The following is an 18,838-nucleotide window of genomic DNA, read 5'->3' on the forward strand; positions in this document are numbered from 1 at the left end:
AGGACCGGGCGGCTGAGGCGGCCATGGCACGGGCAGAGGGGCAATGTGCAGTGGAGCAGGCGACTACCACCGAGCAAGGGCTCAAGGCGGCGAAGGCCCGCCAGGCGGAGACTGAGGCCGGGTTGCGGGAATCCCTAGCAAATACCAAGGCGGCACTTCAGGAGGCCTTGGTGGCCCTTGAGCTGGAGCGGAGCGCTTTGGCATCGGAGCGGGTAGCCCTGGAGTCAGCACGGAAGGCCCTGGAGGTGGAGCGGAGGGCCCGATCAGAGGCGGACCAGGCGGTGCTCGTGCTCTGGGGCCGGGTGATGGGAATGGAGGGCGTGAGTGCCTAGATGCGCGAGCAGGCGGCCCAGAAGGCGGAGGATCTCTCCATCCTTGAGAACTTCCACGTCAATACGTACTTTTTCTGTTCTTCGTTGTTGGTTTTTTCCTTTAGCCTGTTTCTGAGCTTGTCGCTCTTCTCTTAGAGCTGGGTGGAAAGGTGAAGACGCTGGAGCAGGACTTGGAGACGATCAAGGCGACCCTCAACCAGAATGCGGAGGAACTGGTCAAGTCACGTGAAGAGCGACGTGCTCTCGAGGGGGATCTTGACTAGATCCATAACGTTGCCCAGCTTGTCATCTCAGACGTCTTTGGGTCGGTGCCTAGCACTAGCGCACCTGTGGTCCAGCTGGCGGAGGTCCCGGATGCGGTTCAGGACCTTATCAGGCGTGGGCTGTTCTACGGGGCATCGAGGGTGCTGACATCGGTGGCGATGCACCATCCGAACATAGACTTCGCCGCCATCTGTAGCAGGTATGCTGAAGGCTTGAGCATGGAGGACATCCAGTCGATCGGGGAGGGCTTGCTGTCGCACGCAAGGTCGATGGCGGAGCAAGTCTCTGCCTAGTGGGTGATGGATGTCCGCCATGAAGATATGGCCAGAAGCATGCGCGGAGAAGATGCTGCCCAGTCTACAGACGGCGCGGAGCCTAGGTCGGAGGCGAACGTCACCCCGGCCCCAACCGAGCCGAACATCGTGCCGCCGGGGAGTGAGCAGCCCATGCCCTCGTCGGTCGTATCGTCAGCAGATGTCGCCGGGCCGGTCCAATAGCTTGCAAAATATAAGTAATTTAGTGAAGGTAGAAGTTTAAGTTTGTGGGGGAGCCCCCATGTAAATATTACTGTGTGCTTAATGACTATCGTCGGTTTTGTTTTCTGTGATGGAATTGCTCCGTTCGGGGGAGCCTGTTCCCTTTCGTTCCTTAGTTTTTCCTTAGCATAATTTTGTTTTTTATTCTTTCTTTCTCATACCTTCCCGTTTGTCCCGTAGGCCATGACCTTGGGAGCTCGAGGCATGGTCCGCGAGGCTCGGCTGCTCGTAACCATAGGGAAAGGCGGGGTGCGATCGGTTGGAATGTTTTTAAAGCAAAGCTACGTAAAGCAAAACTAAGGAACAAACTATCCTGTTGGTTGGGTAGAAAGGAATTTCACCATATGTAAACAAAACAGGGAGGTAGTCATTAAGCATAATGATAGTAGTGTACTCTAGTGGAGCCCCTGAGCGCCTCGGGCCGAAAAGTGTTCGGGTCGGGGTGCTTTTGCAGGAGTAAGATTGAAGCTTAGGAAAAACAACACAGCTGTTCCAGTAGTTCGGAGAGATGGGTGTCATTGTCGTCCTTCGGTTGGTACATGTCCAGTCGGATCACTTCGTCCTTCAGGTCGTTCGGATCCTAGCCCGCTACGCCCCCTTTCTTGGTTGCTGCTTCCTTGCCTTTTTCTTCCTTCAGCCTGCCGGCCTGCCATAGAAGGTGCTTGAGGAGCTAGCAGTCCTTGTAGAGGTGTTTTACGGGGTAGTCGTGGTTGGTGCATGGGCTCTCCATGAGATCATAGAAGTGGCCTGAAGGGCCCTGCTAGGGCTGCGTGCCTGCATGATCAGCCATGGCGACCAACACGGAGTTGGCCGGTCGGCGGCAATTCTTTCTGTTCTTTTTCCCCCTCTACGTGGAGGGGCCTTCGTCCTGATCTCGGTGCTTGGCCTTGCCCTTGCCCCGGCCTCTGTCGGAGCACGGCGGGAGCGGCGTTTGTTGGGGGTTTTGGACGAAGGTTTGTGGTCCTGGGCCATTAGGGCTGGGACTCTAGTCGCTGCTGCGTGTGTCTCAATTCAGTTCGAGCATGTGCGAATATAGGCGGTCGGTGCCGAGCGGTCGTTGAGTCAAGACGAGGTGCCAGTGTGGCCTCCTGTGCCACACTCGGCGATTGTAGCGGTGATCGGGTGGAGCGACCCATCTGCCGCGTTCTCATTCCCCTAGGTGGAGAGAGAGGACACGTGTTGGTGTTGCGATATGGAGCACTCTGCTTGTTGAACGGCGGTGGTCTCCACTAGTGTCCAGAGGTTCCGGTGGATCATCTGTTCATGAGGGTCGTTCGGCTCAGATAGGCCGCGCAGAAGCATTGCGGTGGCGGCGATGTTCTAGTTCAGCCCGAGCGAAGTGTGGGGGATCGTTCCCCCTATCCATGGTGTTGTGCTGAACTTGATGGGTGCGCCCTCGGGCATAGCTCACCGGTCTATGCGCGTGGGGCGCAGTGTGGTGCGTCGGGCGTGCCGACATAGTTGGTGGCTGATGCAGCCACCGTCATCATAGTTCCTCCCTGTTCTCAAGTGTGAGCTTGGGGTTCTCCACATGAGGGTCCGGAGAGGTGAGTCCATGAGGACTTTGCTTCCACCGGTGGGTGTCCCAGAGGGTTCGCCATGGCGCACTCCTAGGATGGATGGTGGCTAGGTGCCATGTCGCCGATGCTGGAACTGTCACTCTCGCCATCGTCATCCATGAGGTCGAGGAAATAGGTGGGAGCATAGCTCACCATTCCCATTAATTCGAATGCGAGAGGGAGCGGCGCAGGCATCCTTCGGAGCCCCCAGGCATATGCGTCCGCGGAAGATGCGAGGCCATAGGGGAACTAGTCGTACGGCGATTGCGTTGGGGACAACGGGGTTCTGCCGGGTAATCGGCGGAAGATAGAGAATAGTAAGTAAATAACAGCATGTATATTACTCATAGCAGGGTTTGAGCAGGAGAGTTTGCTTGGAAAGAAGCGTGGATGCTGCGTCGTCGAAGTCGTGCATCCCAGGAGTCGATGGAGGACGTCCCTCCGACAGGGTGCTGGGTCATGAGCCTCCTCGTGGAGGTGTAGTACGCCGAGTCGGTCGACGATGAAGTCCAGGCTTCCAAAGAGGAAGGCCTGGGATGGCTCGAAAATGGGTGGAACCCGCATCCCGGTGGGCGAGAGTGCGGGAAACTCCAACGAGCCAAAGCGAATCATATAGCCCGAGCCCGCCACGGCGAGAGTGGTGGAAAAATGGATCATCTGATGACCAAAAAGTGTTGAACGTACAACGTCTTCCCCACGGTCGACGCCAACTGTCGGTGTAGAAAGTGACCAACTAGTGAATATGTGTAGTTTTGCTGTACGTTGTGATCGGAGGTGGCCTAGCACTCAATGACACAGGATTTATACTAGTTCAGGCAACGTGCCCTACGTCCAGTCGGGGTCGGTCGGTGACTTTATTCCTGGGCCCTAGGTGCTCAAAGTTTGCAGTGGGGTTACAAACGAGGAGAAAGATGGGTTGTATAAGAGGTCCGGTCGGAAGGGCCGAGAGTGATAGAAACTTCGCTATGAGCTAAGTGTTCAAGCGGATGCTTGAGGTCCGAACCTGGAGGTTCTGTGGGTGTGAGCTATCGATCTAAGGAACTCTGATTAACTAGAATCGGTCCTCTTCGTTGGAGGGAGCGCACCCCCTTTTATAGATGAAGGGACGGCTTTACAAGTGAGAGGGAAAGGGTGCGTATGTTACCGAGCCTTGCGGCCCACGCCTACCGAGCCTTGTTGCCCACACCGGCGGGTACAAGATAATGGTAGACGCCTACAACACTATTGATGTCACTGTAGAATGTCAGATGCATGTGGGAGGTCGTGCTGCCTTCTCCAGAGATGGTAGACGTCGGTACCTGCAAATACTGTTTGATGCCCAGAGGCATGTGAGGAGTCTCACCACGTTCACCCAGTACGGTAAATCCCGGCGCCCATAACGCTATCGATGCCTACAATACTGTAGAGGGAGATGTCGGCGCCTACAATACTGTTTGTGTCAGGGTGGCTGCAGAGTACTGTTCCGTGCAGGGTATGGTCCCTGGTACAATGGTTTTGACTTGTGAGCCTTGCCTTGCTTTTCTCCGCACGTCTCCTGGTTCCTACCGAGCGGGCAGTCCCCGGTCGGATGGATCCAGTCGGCTCTGAGTGCGCCGGTCGGAGAAGAGCGGTGAGCAGGGTTCCTACGAGCCCCGGTCGGAGGGACGTGGGGTCGGAGTCGGAAGTAGCGCTTTGGGCCAGGCCTTCCGATCGGAGAGGGCGTCTGGAGGCGGCTGGAGGCCGAAGCGAGTGCTCCGATCGGAGTGGTGGGCCGAAGGGGTCGACGAGCGAGCGGCCGCTCCTTTTGGTCCAGACCTTCTGGTCGGTGACTGGGCCGTCCTTCCGGCCTGTTGTATTTAGATTTTTGGGCTGAGCCTTGACGCGGAAGCCGGTCCCCGAGGGACCCCGGGTTTATGAACCCAACACACGGCGTGCCTCACCATCTCCTCTCCTCTCCCTCCCCTGCCTTCCCTTCCCTCAATCTCACCGTGGCAGTTCAAGCTCGGTCGACGAGCGCGCGAACGTCGGGTAGGTGCAGCAAGTAGGCGCGGGGTGGGCAGGGCAGGCGCAGTAGGCATGATCAGGAACAGTAGGTGGGGTAGGCGCAGCAGCTTGCATTGGTGGTGAAGTAGGCGCAGCAGGCAGGGCAGGCACGGGCGTCTGGATGGGTGCTAGCGTGCGGACGTCCGGGCACTAGCCATACCGTAAATAAATTTGTTTTGTGTTAATGTAACATGTAATATATATTTCTATGTACCCTGAGATTTGTAACACGCATGCCGGGCTTTTATGTGCCAATAGGTCCTATCATACAAATACAGTTAGTGAATGTGTCATAAACAAGCCTCTATGTACCTCATGTTAGTTGGGATCGAAGTTTATATTTATATGTTGCAACGAAAACATTCAGAATCATGAATAATACAGCAGTAAGCAGTTGGCTTCACCCTACAGTTACGCTGATACATGGAGCAATAATATTTTGAAATAGTCTGTGAGAATTAGTATATTTGGAAGAATATAATACTAAGGTTAAATAGTCTGTTGGTTAAATACTCTGTGGAGCCTTCGAGTTCGAACGTTCAGCGGCTCACAGCAGGGGCCACCCGATTCAGCTGTAGTGTTTCTCCATTGGGATCACCATCCCCATCTGAATACCTAGCTTCTTCGTTCAGCGTTGGGTGCGGCAGAGGTGGGCCGACGTTGGTGGCTGGGAAGGGTGCACGGCAGCGGCAACAACTGGGTGTGTGAGTCGGCGAGTGCAGCCCAAGGCTCGGCGTCGCGCTTAGCCGTGCGTGGGAGGCAGCCGGTGGCTACTAGGTGACCCCGTGTCACACTTAGTTTTTTAAGAATAAAACCAAGTGTAAAATCATATGTGTGCTTAGGAATAACTCACACATACAACGGCAAATTATGAAGTATCAAACAAAGTGCTTTATTACATCACAAATAATTATCCATTACATAAAACATAGTCTTAACAAATAGAGGAATCGATAAATCTAGACTTCTAGAGAGCCTCAAGGACGTCCACCGGTGAAACACAAGTCTAATAATCTTCAGCAAACTCATCAACATCACCACCATCTGATACCCATCCATGATTTTGCCAAATTAAATAGAAAATAACAAGCGTAAGCAAACCACTGCTTAACAAGTATAATAAAAGGGAATGCATGCTCAAAAGGCTAGACACGGTTGAATTACGTAATCACTCTTAGTTGGTCAAGTTTCAATTATTATAGAGCTATATTGCTATGTTATGCTTAAGCTTCCCAAGTATCAATAATAATTAACGATAGATCATTATTAAAGATGACCAAACCAACCAGATACCTATCCATTAAGGATCCAGGCCACTCATGACTGAGAGCACGACTATTATAGAAATTCAAAGACACTCTGCAGAGGTTGTACAAGTTTACCCATATGTCATGATTCCCATTTTCCTGGGTTAATTACTACCAAATTACACTCTAAGGTGCACAATGGAGTTTCACTATAAAGCCTTTCAAATGTCCCTCTAACTAGTTAGTAGCCGTGAGGTTTTAGATTTACCAGTAAATATGGGTACCCTTGTTCCTGAAGTGGCACACACCATCATGGTAGTACACACAAGGTTAGAAGCCAAACTATACCCATCACAGCCCCCCTCCCCACCTCTTGCGTCTTTCGCTAACTACTAACAAGCTAGAAAAACTTAGTCAACTTAGCTAAAGCCAGAGACATATAGCCCTCATGGTTATACGATAAATCCTAGGTTGCCGCTAAATGAGAAGACCATATGGAGAGAAAGAGCACCATAAGAAAAAGCCCAATGCTCTAGCCCCTGGATCCAAGTTGCTAAAAAACATGTTTTAATACCAAGGTGCATATATCTCAGTGATTTTTTAGAAGCAAGCTAAGCAATACTACCTACAAGCATAAACCTAACAGGTCACAAGGTATAAGGTAAACAATAGCAAGGTTCAGGCAGTTCATTGGACACATGCATATGGCTAGGATTTCATTATCAATGAATTGGAGTCAAAGCGCCTCATATTATATATATACTTGCCTTCTTCAACAAATTACTACATAACCTGCAAAGGAGAATTAAGTTTTTTCTTTTCAAAAACAAAATCATTCTTGTGTAACCAAATAGACCAACAAGTTACAGCTGCCCCAAGCAAAACTAAAGGTCTCAGATGTTTTGTAACTCCATTTAGCCAGCCGCCAAACATATATGCTACACTATGGGTTTTGTTAGACAAATGCCACTTGAGAAAAACTCCAAATGAAGAGCACATAACGGCGGTTAAAAACAAGTGTTGAATTGTCTCCTCTTTGTGACAAAGCAATAAGTTTTGCTTCCATGCCAATTACGCTTAAGTAAATTGTCCTTTGTTAACACTACCCCCTCCTAACGTACCACAGAAAAATCTTTAGCTTAAGAGGCGCTTTTAATTTAACCTGGGGTTTGTTTCTGTTGACGGTCTCTACAACAAACATAAACCGTCAATTTAACCTGCATCTACCCTTGAAATCAATCACCAACATAGAAATAGAGGCTTAAACTAATGAATTCCACAAGTTTTGGTGAATATTTGTATGCAGGCCAATTTATCTAGAAAATGGGCCATGTGGGCCATGCCATGACAGTAATACAAGATTATCCACGACGAAACATAGTCCATAGGCCTCTAATCCACTGACATAGACAAACCACCAAAGATTGACACGAGTGGATGGCAGGTGGGGTCAGCCGACCCCACCACCTGGTCAGACGTCCAGTGGGCCAGGGGTTTCAACCCCTCCTTCAATGTGAAGCCTCCACTGCCTTTGAGGATCAATCTCCACCATGATTGAAGGTCGGTTCATTCTAAGGGACGAGATAGCTCATTGCCATGGATTCATGAGCCCACAGGATGCCTGTTGACCCCTATAAAAGGACCTCCAGGCCCCCTCCAGAAAAGCATCCTTTAGGATCATAGATTGCAATTGAAGAGAAGAAGTAGTCCACTAGTAGGATCTATTCTTTGTACATAGAAAATAGTGAGCTAGAGAGTGAGGGAAGAGTTTGGAGGAAGTGCTAGGATTGTCGGTGACTTGTACCTTGGCGGATTTGGGTTCTTCGAGCCTCCAGTCGAGATAACTCTGGTATTTGATTTCTGATTTAAAGTGGTTTTGTGCTTTGGTGTTTATTAGGATCACAACTCTTTTGAGTGCTTTAATCTATAGAAGCTCTAGATTGAAGTAGTAATCATTAGTGTAAGCGTGATTCTTAGACTCTTAGTTACTTATGGATGCACCCTATATTCTGGAACATCTGATAGGCCACGTGAGTGATAGTTGCCTTGGTCCTTTGTAATCCATTTCCCATCTATAGGACTAGTAGGACCTGGTTGCGAGGGAAGAAGTATATTTTGCTACGCTCTTCTTGAGTAATGTCCCTTGGTAAACATTAGAGTACAACACTAACTTAAGTTACAAGTTAAAAGCCATAGAAGTCCTCTCTATACTCCTATTTATCCTAACCTTGTTGCTATCTCCGGTTGAATTAGATTGTAATTAGTCCAACACATTTCTCTATGGATACAATACTTGGAATACTTTGGGTGAAAAGCTACTACGATATCTGTGCGCTTGCGGATTTTCTGCGTGCCACCACAGGTGTCAACAGTATTATTGCTTTGTGATGCGATTTCACCGAGAATTGCCCATTCGGATGCAAAGACCAATAAAAATCATCATGACCTTGTAACAACGCAATATTGGTTAGGCATGCTAATAGATAATTCCACTCCACTAATTTAGGACCTATTTGATCTTGTCTCTTGGAAAAAATAGGTGGGTAGGAACTCAATGCTTCTGAAATTGTGACAAACTTTGGTCCTAACAATGTTGTATAAAACAGGATACTGGTTCATCAAACTATCATTGCCTAACCATTTATCTTCCCAGAATTTGCCATGTGATCCATCTTTAATAATAAAAGATCTAAAGCTGAGAAAATCATATTTCACCTTCAACAAGCTAGCCCAAAAATGTGGGAATCACCTTGTTTTTGTTCCACTTGCACTAAAGGTTTAGATCCTAGATATTTATTTCATAGCAATTGTTGCCAAATATCATCTTTCATTAAGAGCACGGAAAGCCATTTACTCAGCAAAGCAATGTTCTTAAGATGTAAGTCAACTGTTCCTACACCACCCTGATCCTTTGGCTGGCAAAGAATAGACCATTTTGTTAGTCTATATTTTCTCTTATGTTCATCACCTTGCCAGTAAAACATGGATCTAAAATAATCCAGTTTCTTAAGAACCCCTTTTGGAATTGAAAAAAGGACAGCATATACAGAGAGTACTCAAAACGGAGTTTATCAATGTCAATCTACCCCGAATTTATAGATGTTTGCTTTTCCAACTGCTGAGCCTTTGCTCAAAATGCTCCTCTACCATTCTCTAGTCAACATTTCTTAACTTTCTGTAATGTATGGGGGTGCCCAAATATTTAATTGGGAACTCTCCGGATTTGCGACCAAAAAGCTCCGCATAATCATGTCTAGCATCTTCAACATCCTCGAAACAGAAGATTTCAATCTTGTGGAAGTTAACCTTCAGTCTAGATTCACTCTTGTGGAAGTTAATCTTCAGTCCAGATAGCTGCTCAAATGCACATAGCAAAAGTTTGAGATTTTTTCCTTGTCTAGATCATGATCCAGAAATAAAACAGTATTGTCCTTGTACTGGAGAAGAAAGACCACCATCCACTAGATGAGGTATAATGCCATCAAACGGACCCTTCTCTTTTGCTCTATTAATAAGTATAGCAAGCATATATGCAACAATGTTAAATAAAATTGGTGACAAAGGATCTCCCTATCAGAGTCCCTTCCTGGTTTGAAAGAAATGACCAATTTCATCATTGACATTGACAGCAACACTAAGCCCAAAATAAAGGATTTAATCCAAGATATCCACTTAGGCGAAAATCCCTTCATCCGTAAGGATTGGAAAAGAAAAGACAATTTTACTTTGTCATACACCTTTTTGAAATCAATCTTAAGGATTACCCCATTCAACACAAACTCAAAACCAAACATAATACAAAATCAATGCAACAACATTAATGCATCAACTCATTTCTATGTACCTCATATTTGATTCTATTTATGAAATTTTAGTTCTTAGATAGGTTCTATGCATACCAAAATGCATAATGAAATCATATTAACCCAATTTCAAAAATGAGAAAATTTAGGGTGTTACACCCTGCCTAGGCATCAGCCGGGCGGGCGGGCAACATCAACTTATAGGGCGAGAACGGCCCCAGGGCTAGGCATCATGTGAGGAAGGCAGCATGCCGCTGCTGGCTCGGCAACCTCACCTGGGCATCAGCCAGGGGGCCAAGTGGTCGTAGATGGTAGGGCGAGTGCCCCGGTCGCTGAGCCCCTCTGTCCGCACTGCACACTCTTGCGGTGTGTGTGGCTGCATGTCACCCCACGGCTAGCCAGGGCTGCCTTGAACTCCCATGGCCAACCATGGTGAAAGGATATATGGATGGCTAGAGGGGGTGAATAGACTAATTAAAAATCTACAAGCACGAGGACTGTAGGCAAAGTTGATTAGTATATATAAAAGACTATCCTAATGGCCTCTACTTTGCCTAGCCTACACAAAGCAACGCAAGCCCCTACACAATTCAAGTTGCAAGGTTAACTAATTAAGCACTCAAGGACACCAACAACTAGAGGCACTACTAATCAACTAGTGAGCTAGAAACAAGAACAATTGAAGTGCACTACTCACTAGAAGACTAAGCTACACTATAGCAACTAACAAACTAAAGAGCTACAACTGACAAGCAGCAACACAAACGTAAGATATGAAAAATAATTGCAAGTGTTGAGAATGCAAACCAACAAGGGCAAGTGACACAAAGATTTTTTTTCCCTGAGGTTTGGTTGCTTGCCGGCAACCTATGTCCCATTGAGGTGAATCCTTATATCACCACTTCACTTGGCCTAGCAAGCACACAGGCTTGACCCCTACAACATAGTGAACCACAAGAAACCGGTAGATCACCAGGGACCTCTCTAAACCTCGATTGATTTCACAAGAGTTGTTCTTGGCGAATCTCCTGCAAGGTGAACCCAAAGCCCCCTCACAATAGCTAATGATCGGGTGCCCCACACAATCTCCAAGTGGTGCTCATGCTCCCACATGCATCAAGCCGGCTAGGTGACGATAATCACCAAGAGTACATACTCGTTGTCCTGGATGACTCTGGTCAAAACCAAGTGTGCACTTGGACCGGTCAGGATTGGATGACAGTGAACAACCAGCCAACACATCAATGTGATGTGTATGCTAGTCTGTGGCCCTTTCACGGTCTTCACTTACAATGCAGATCTGCAATTGCATGAAGGGATTCTCTATGAGATCACCTGCGGATTGAGAGATTGAGAACAGATCAGGCGGGTCCATCAGAAACACTCCACTCAACTGCAGGGCTGATGATGGAAACAAGACAGGTATGACAGACAAATTCTACTCTACGGCATCAGGTTGCCCCAGAATGGCAAAATCATGCCAAATGCATCAAGTGCTAAAGAATGCACACAAGTTTGTTTGGGTAATTGCCCTTGCACTGGATATTCTTATGGTAAAGATGGTTGCTCTATCTAGCATGATGAGTTATTACTTAATGTAGCTACTGACGGTGATGACGAAATGATTTACCTTCGCCTTGCTGCAGTAGAGTTAGAGAGCGGTAAAGACAATAGGAGTGGCATGATCATTGGTGTTGCCATTGGCACAGCCATTGTCGCTTTGGTTTTTATTCTCCTCATATATAGTGATTTGGAGGAGAAAGGGGAACACGTCTAGACCCACAGTAGACAATGATCAAGGTAGCATTGGCATAATTGCATTGAAATATGCTGACTTGCAGTATGCAACAAAGTTTAACAATACAATCGACTATTCCACAGCAATTCTAACCTCCTACGCATAATCATTAGGCTTTTATTTTTCAAAAAAATAATCATTAGGCTTTTGAATATTATGAAACCATTTAAACAACTCAGGTTTGCCTTCACAAGTACTCCCTCTGTCCTGTTATAATGTGTAGTCCTAGCTTTCTACCAGCTACAAGAAAGATACTCCAAATTTAGACATACCTTGTGTCTAGATGCAAGGAACTTGCTGTCAATCTAGACACCCAAAAGCACTGCTAGAACAACTGATGTAATGGGATAGAGGGGGTACTCCTCTGTCTAATAAATAATGCAATTCTAGGTGCATTCTTGATTAACATATCTAAAGTTGGACGAAATATATAGGTAAAAATACTAAAACTGTAACACCCTAAAATTTGCATTTTTGAAAATAGGATTAAAATGATTTATTTATGAATTTTTGTGCTCATGAAATATAAGAAAAAGAATATTTTTCATTATATTAAAATTCATCATAAGGAGTAGCAACATGGTTGTGCATACATGTTGGTGCATTTGATTTATTTGGTTGAGTAGTTTTGATTAAAATTCAAAATGGTTTAAATTGGCTCTGAAAATGAGTTTGAAAATGGCTTTGAAGTAAAAGAAAAGAAAATTTGAAAATAAAAGAATTTAAAAAGTTGTAAAATTTATTTTTGGAAAGCATACCAAAATTTGCTCATTTTTATTTTGAATTGAAAAGTGTGTTGGAAACCCCATTGGAATTGATTTGGGTCATGTCTGGAATTTGGATTGAAAATGGGAAAAAGGAAAAAAAAAGCATTTCTTCTCCCTCCTTCGGCCCAGCAGTCGGCCTGCTCCTCCCCGTCATCTCCCTCACTCTCCCGTAGGCCCAGCTCTCCATCACCGCACGACCTGTTTTCATCCCCCCCCCCCCCCCGCATCGGCCCAGCACCACCCGCTCCCTCTTCCCTTTTCTTCGCGCTCCGCTCAGTGGGCCGGCCCAGCCAAAGCGAAGCCGCGCAGTTTTACTGACTGACGCGCCGGGTCCACATGTCAGCCATTTCCTCTTCCTCGTGTCGTCGCCGCTAGGAGTTCATGCTGCCCTCGCCCCACGTCGTTGTCGTGCGCGCCAAGCAGCTCAGTCTCTTAAATACTGAGCCCTGCACTCTGCTGCCTCCCTACCGAACCTTAGCTTGCGCTGCCTCGCCTCAAGCCGCACCTGCCGCCGTAGAACCCTAGCCGCCGAGTCACCATCGACCCACCGAGCAAAGCGCCGTCGCCATCCGCTCCACGCCGTAATCTTTGGCCTCGGTGAGTTCGCCTTGGTCCCCACTTGCCCTCTGTGCCCTCGGTTTTCTCTCATGTGGCCTCTAGGGTTGGTTTTAGGTGCGCCGATGAGGTCTCTCGCTGTCGGCTAATGGAGTCCGCCGTGTCTGGCTCTGTTCCGGCCGGATCAACCGTGCGAAGCCACCACAGCCATCCGATCCGTGATCAACGATCCAGATTAGAATATACCTCTTCGCTGGCAAATTTACAAATGAGCCCCCATAAGATTTTAAGTATAAACCCGTCGTCCCTAGATTCTTTCAAAAGGGACCCTATCTTTCTTCAAAATAGGATCCACAGTCCTCAGCCTGATTTAAAAATCAGATTTTATTTATTTTAATTTGAAAATTAAGTTTCAACTATTTACAAAATTGCCACTACCTTCTGTAGACCATATTTTCTTCGTTTTAACTCCTGATTTGATCCGTTCAACTTGCGTTAGGGTCATAATTTCATAATATACATATTTATACTACTGGTAGATATGTTTTTAACTTTTAAATTTCGAGGTTAGATTTAATCTATTATTTTACTAAAGGAAATCTTGTTTAATTCATATCTCCTACGTTTTAGCTCCGATTTGACCTGTTCAAGTTGCACTAGATTCATTACAACGAGATCTACGCATTAGTAACAATGTTTATCATGTCACTATTTCTAGAATTTCATGGTTTAAACTCTAATTTGAATAATAATTATGCAACTAGATTTTATAAATAAAATATGATTTGTTTTACTTTAGTTTTGTAATTCAAATCTAAATTTGACTTAATTCAATTTATATATGCTTAAAACACGTGAAGCTTATAGTTTTATATTTTCTTTTATGAGTAGATCTTTTGGTAGCCATTTCTTTCAAACCGTAGCTCCGATTAGCATGCCTCTCGCGACTGTGTGTTTGTAGAAATGCGCATAATCGTATTTCAAACTCTTTTACTTATTTTTCTATGATTGGTGTATTGTTCTAATGTAGATGTAATTATATGCTATGCATATATGTGTATGAATGTTTGTGTGGTGTTCTACGATTACGTTCAGTCGGTGAGATATATGTATTGATCAAGAAGAAGAAGAAAAAGAAGAACGTTGAAGATTAAAGCTTATCGAAGGATCGATGTTTAAGGTAAGTATAGCATGGGATCTTCCTTGTTGTCCTATACACCTTTAATCATTTAATTCATACTACATGTGTCTACCTTGATTATCACTAAGGATTTTCTAGTACTTTATTACCTTATGCCTTGTTACCTATGGGGTATTGCATTGGGTAGTATGATGCTAGTGCTCAATTAAAGACCATGATCTTGTAACTTGACTAATGGTATATGCAATAAATATTAAAAGATGCTTTTTTAGCAACATGAAACAAGGGGGCTAGAGCATTAGGCTATTTTATGGTGCTCTAGATTCCTCTCCCTAAGGACTTATCTGTAAGTGGTTATCTGGGACTTACAGTACAGCTGTGAGGGCTACATGGCTCTGACTTTAGCTCAGTATGAGGATATTTTCTAGCTTGTTAGAGGTTACCTTTATGGCATAAGAGGGGTGTGTTTCGGATTGGATATAGTGCGGCCTCTGTCCGTCAGTGTATAGGTTGTGTGTCAATGTGTCCTATCGGAAGGGGAGCCCTACATTCACAGGCCACAGAAACTTAGCGGCCCTAACTTGTTAGACGAACCTTTAAAATGCTTCATAGTGAACCCTGCCGATCCTTACTTGGTAGTGGGTCAAGAGGCTGATCACCTCGGGCGAAAGAATAAATCACGACTCACAGTGAAAAGTGTATATTCTCTACAGAGTGTAAAACTTGGTATATCAGCCGTGCTCACGGTCACGAGCGGCCTTGAAACATTTATGGAATAGATGATCACTAATGGTTATAGATGATGAACACAGATGATACTGATGATAAAGATGTTCACTAATGATTTCTGTTTATGATATTCATTATTCATATTTACCTGATCATGTGTTTATATGGGCTTGTGGATAAACTTATTGCCACCCAATTGCTAAAAGATGACTCATTAAAAGCTAATCGCAGTTGAACCAGTGTCAGCCTTCTGAGGCTCATGAACCCCATATTATATTTGTTGATTACGATATGTACTTATGCTTGTTTTACTTTTCAATTATTTATAAAAATCTCGGATGGGTACCAGATTGCTACAGTCTGGAGGAATTAGGCTTATGATCAACCAGTCAGTTGTCCATGTGGAATAGAAGTCTTTATCCGAAGATCGGAGTTGTCTTTTCGCTGCTTGCTATCTAAGGTTATGTTCTTTATACTAAGTACGTTATATATTGAGCATTAGTCTATTGATATTACCCTTATTGTAGCTATATGTGAGATTTTATTTTCTGGGCTCATATATGGTGTGTATCTGGTTTTGTTTTAAAACCGGGTGCTACAAAAACTTATGACACTATATAAGTATAGTATAAAAGTAATGATACTTATTTGATATTATAAATATTAATATTATTTATTTATAGTTAATTAAATTTAAGAAACTTTAATTGTTACTGTGCTAGAATAACGGTCTCCAAATAACTGTTATTATGGAAAGCGTGCTGGTTAAACTTTCTTGAGTTTAACTGGATTTATAAAAAAAATATTAGCTATATTTATATCTCTAAATAAATTTATTATAAAAATAGATTCGATGATCAATCTAATGATATTAATTATGTCTTATAAATATTAGTATTTTCTGTATATATTTTATGTTTGATTTGTTGAAAAGTGAAAACGACGGTGAAAAGGTGACAGGAGTATGTTGCTGAGAAGCCAGCTCTAACCATTGTGGAAAGATGAACGGCCAATACTTACTTCCCCTAGGTGCCTGAGACGTCAGGCCGTCTACTTTTCTCAGTCTAGTAGTATTTGTCGGTGATGACTGATGACCAAGTCCACGCAGGAGGTCTTTAACGTCTTTTGTCCGCTTATTATGTGCTGGGCGTCGCCGAAAATACTGTACATATAGTAGCGTTTTGTTTTATTTGATAATAATTGTCCAATCGTAATTAGGCTTAAAATGTTCGTTTCACAAAGTACAATCCAAACTATGTAATTAGTTTTTGATTTCGTCAATATTTAGTACTCTATACATGTACCGTAAGTTTGATGTAACGAAAAATCTTCTTTTTTTTTTATAGTGTCAAAGTTGAGAATTTAGGAGGAACTAAACACACCCTCAGTCTATTTGAAACAAACAGAAAAGGTTCCTTTCTGCTGTGACTGTGCGTTCGGTCTTTGTGCCGTGCAGTGGATGATACGTCTGGCCGGTTCATCTACGGACGTCGTTGATCGCGTTGCTTTCACTGTGTACTAGTAGCAAGCTCCAACTCAACGCAGTGCCTCCTTATTCCTTTTCTTCAACGGAACAACGCGGTGCCATTTCATTAAAGAGGAAAGCAGCTGTAGTATATACAGGATTTAGTGCTAGCACTGATTGAACGCTTAAAAGAGAGAAAAAAAGAACAGGAACTAAAAAACAGCTAATTTTCTTATTTCTACCGGGCCTCCTCTTGCTCCTGCTGGACAGCGCGTAATGTCTTCGCAAACTGAATGCAGCAGCTTTGGTAATTTTGATTGGACCAAGTACGTGTTGACTCTTCTTTTTGGTAATTTATTTTATCTGTAGAGGCACAAGCCCCTCCAGTCTAATAAAAAAATTGATTGGACCACGTTTCAGTGAACTGCCAGGCTGCCTTTGCATATGCGTGTGTGATTCTGGCTGGCGTCTTCATAATTTTTCAGTTGTCCACGCTGCTAGCAACGCAGGGCTTGTTTGGTTTGAACTCTGGCAACAAATTGCCTGGCAGAGGCGCTGTCTGTGACCTGCTGGGATGCTGTTTGGTTGGTGTCCTCAACATGGACTTTGCTGCCTGTGCCAGGACGGAGATTATCAGAATAGTACCGTTTGCCGGGCTCCGGGACTCGTTTTTGAGCGCCTGGTGCAGGCAAGCTGATTAGCCTGACATTACTGGAGGTGCTTAGCACTAGATTACACGGCCTTTGGTCTTTTTTCACGCAAAAAAATGTACCATGACGCCACGTGATCGTTCATTAGCAGCTGCTACTTTTCTCCATAATCCGAAGTATTATTTTTTAAACATCTGAATCTCTCTTTTACAAAAAAAAAAAAATAATAAATTAATGGTTTCCAATAAATTTACAAATAGTGTACATTATTGATATTATTTACTAAAACACAAAGAGAAATGCATTTATTTGATTAGATACGTATCTCTTCCAACTAATATGCAATATAACGTGGTGAGCATTCTCAGACAGATGTATTTAACCAAACATCTTTCTCAAACTTGCCTGGCAGGCAAAGTAGCATGGATTTACAGGCAACTTCCAGGCAACCATTTTTACCAGGCAAACTCTCCAGGGTTCCAACCAAACAGGCCCTAGTTCTCTAGCCGTTTCTGAACATCAACCACATTCCGTTGACTGACAGGATGATCTACGTATAGAAGATACACAAGAAACGCCTAACAATTATTTGTTACTTATTTTCACTAGTACATAATCCATGCTCTCGCACGGGTTAAAATTTTAAGTGATATAAATATTAGTTGTTATTTAATACATCTAACTAATAAAGAATTATCTAAATTAAGTTGTATGTTTCTTTTTATTTGTTTTCTTGATGCTGATTCGGGTCACACACCGGTAGAGGCTAGATCCCCTGAGGCCGCATATAGCCTATATACGCAACGGAGAGAGGTCCCAACGGCGAGGCTAACCAGCAGGTTGATGAGGCCAATTAGAAACTCGTTATTCGATGGAAAAACCCACGAACATCTCTCGGAAAGACATGTTGGGGAGACGCACGGTGGGTGTTCTAGATCTGCAAGGCCACCTAAAATACCTGCAAATCTTGTCGAGAGATATCCTAGATAGCATGGGGTTGGAAAAGCTCGGGTTTAGAGGTAAAAAGTAAGGTAGACATTGTGTTTTCCTCGATTGGATAAATGGATCTCTCAATCGGTCATAATCCTCTCACATAAATAGAGGGGTGATCTTGTCGTAGTAGGAAACTTACTCCCCACGAAATTTACACGTTCCCCACAAGATTCGAGGAGTTACCAACAAAAAATCATGTTTTGGACTCGGCGGTCTAGTTAAACCGGCTTAGCCTGTTTCCAAAACTGACTTAACTGGTTTTCAACGGGTCTAGGATATTAATTAACCTTCCGGAAGTCGTAATTTCTTCATCTGGACTCCAAATTGGGCGAACTTTATATGTATTTTTATCAGCTCGACGAGAGGAAAGCAATGGCGCACTCCAGTCTTCAATTTTGAGAGACTTAACTGGTTTTCATGGGTCTAGGATATTAATTAACCTTCCGGAAGTCGTAATTTCTTCATCTGGGCTCCAAATTGGGTGAACTTTATATGTATTTTTATCAGCTCAACGAGAGGAAAGCAATGGTACACTCCAGTCTTCAATTTTGAGAGATCAAAAAATCCAACCTGGTCAATTTTGGAAACCGGCCTGACCAGTTTCTGCTGATGATTCAGGGCAAACCCCTTCCGAAGTTCATATTTTCTTCCAGACTTCAAACTGGATGATCCATGATGTTTTTAGATCGTCTCGATGAGAGAATTGCAATGGTAGAGTCTATTATGCATTTTGACAAAGTGTAAAAATTGGCCTAACTGGTTTTGGAAACCGGCCTAACCTGCTTCTACAGTAAATTCTGATATTAGCCCCTTTTGTTTTTGCATGTGATTTCTTGTTCCATCTTTAACTCCCCTGTTACTTTTTGGTTGTCAACATATGCCCCTCTATTTTTAAGTGAAGCATATGCAAGTTTAAAAACACATGACAACCATAGGAATGATGTCGAGTTCATCAGCTATTTTTTGTCTAAGAGCAA

The sequence above is a fragment of the Miscanthus floridulus genome, chromosome 12, assembly GCF_019320115.1.
Source record: "Miscanthus floridulus cultivar M001 chromosome 12, ASM1932011v1, whole genome shotgun sequence".
Lineage (NCBI taxonomy): Eukaryota > Viridiplantae > Streptophyta > Magnoliopsida > Poales > Poaceae > Miscanthus > Miscanthus floridulus.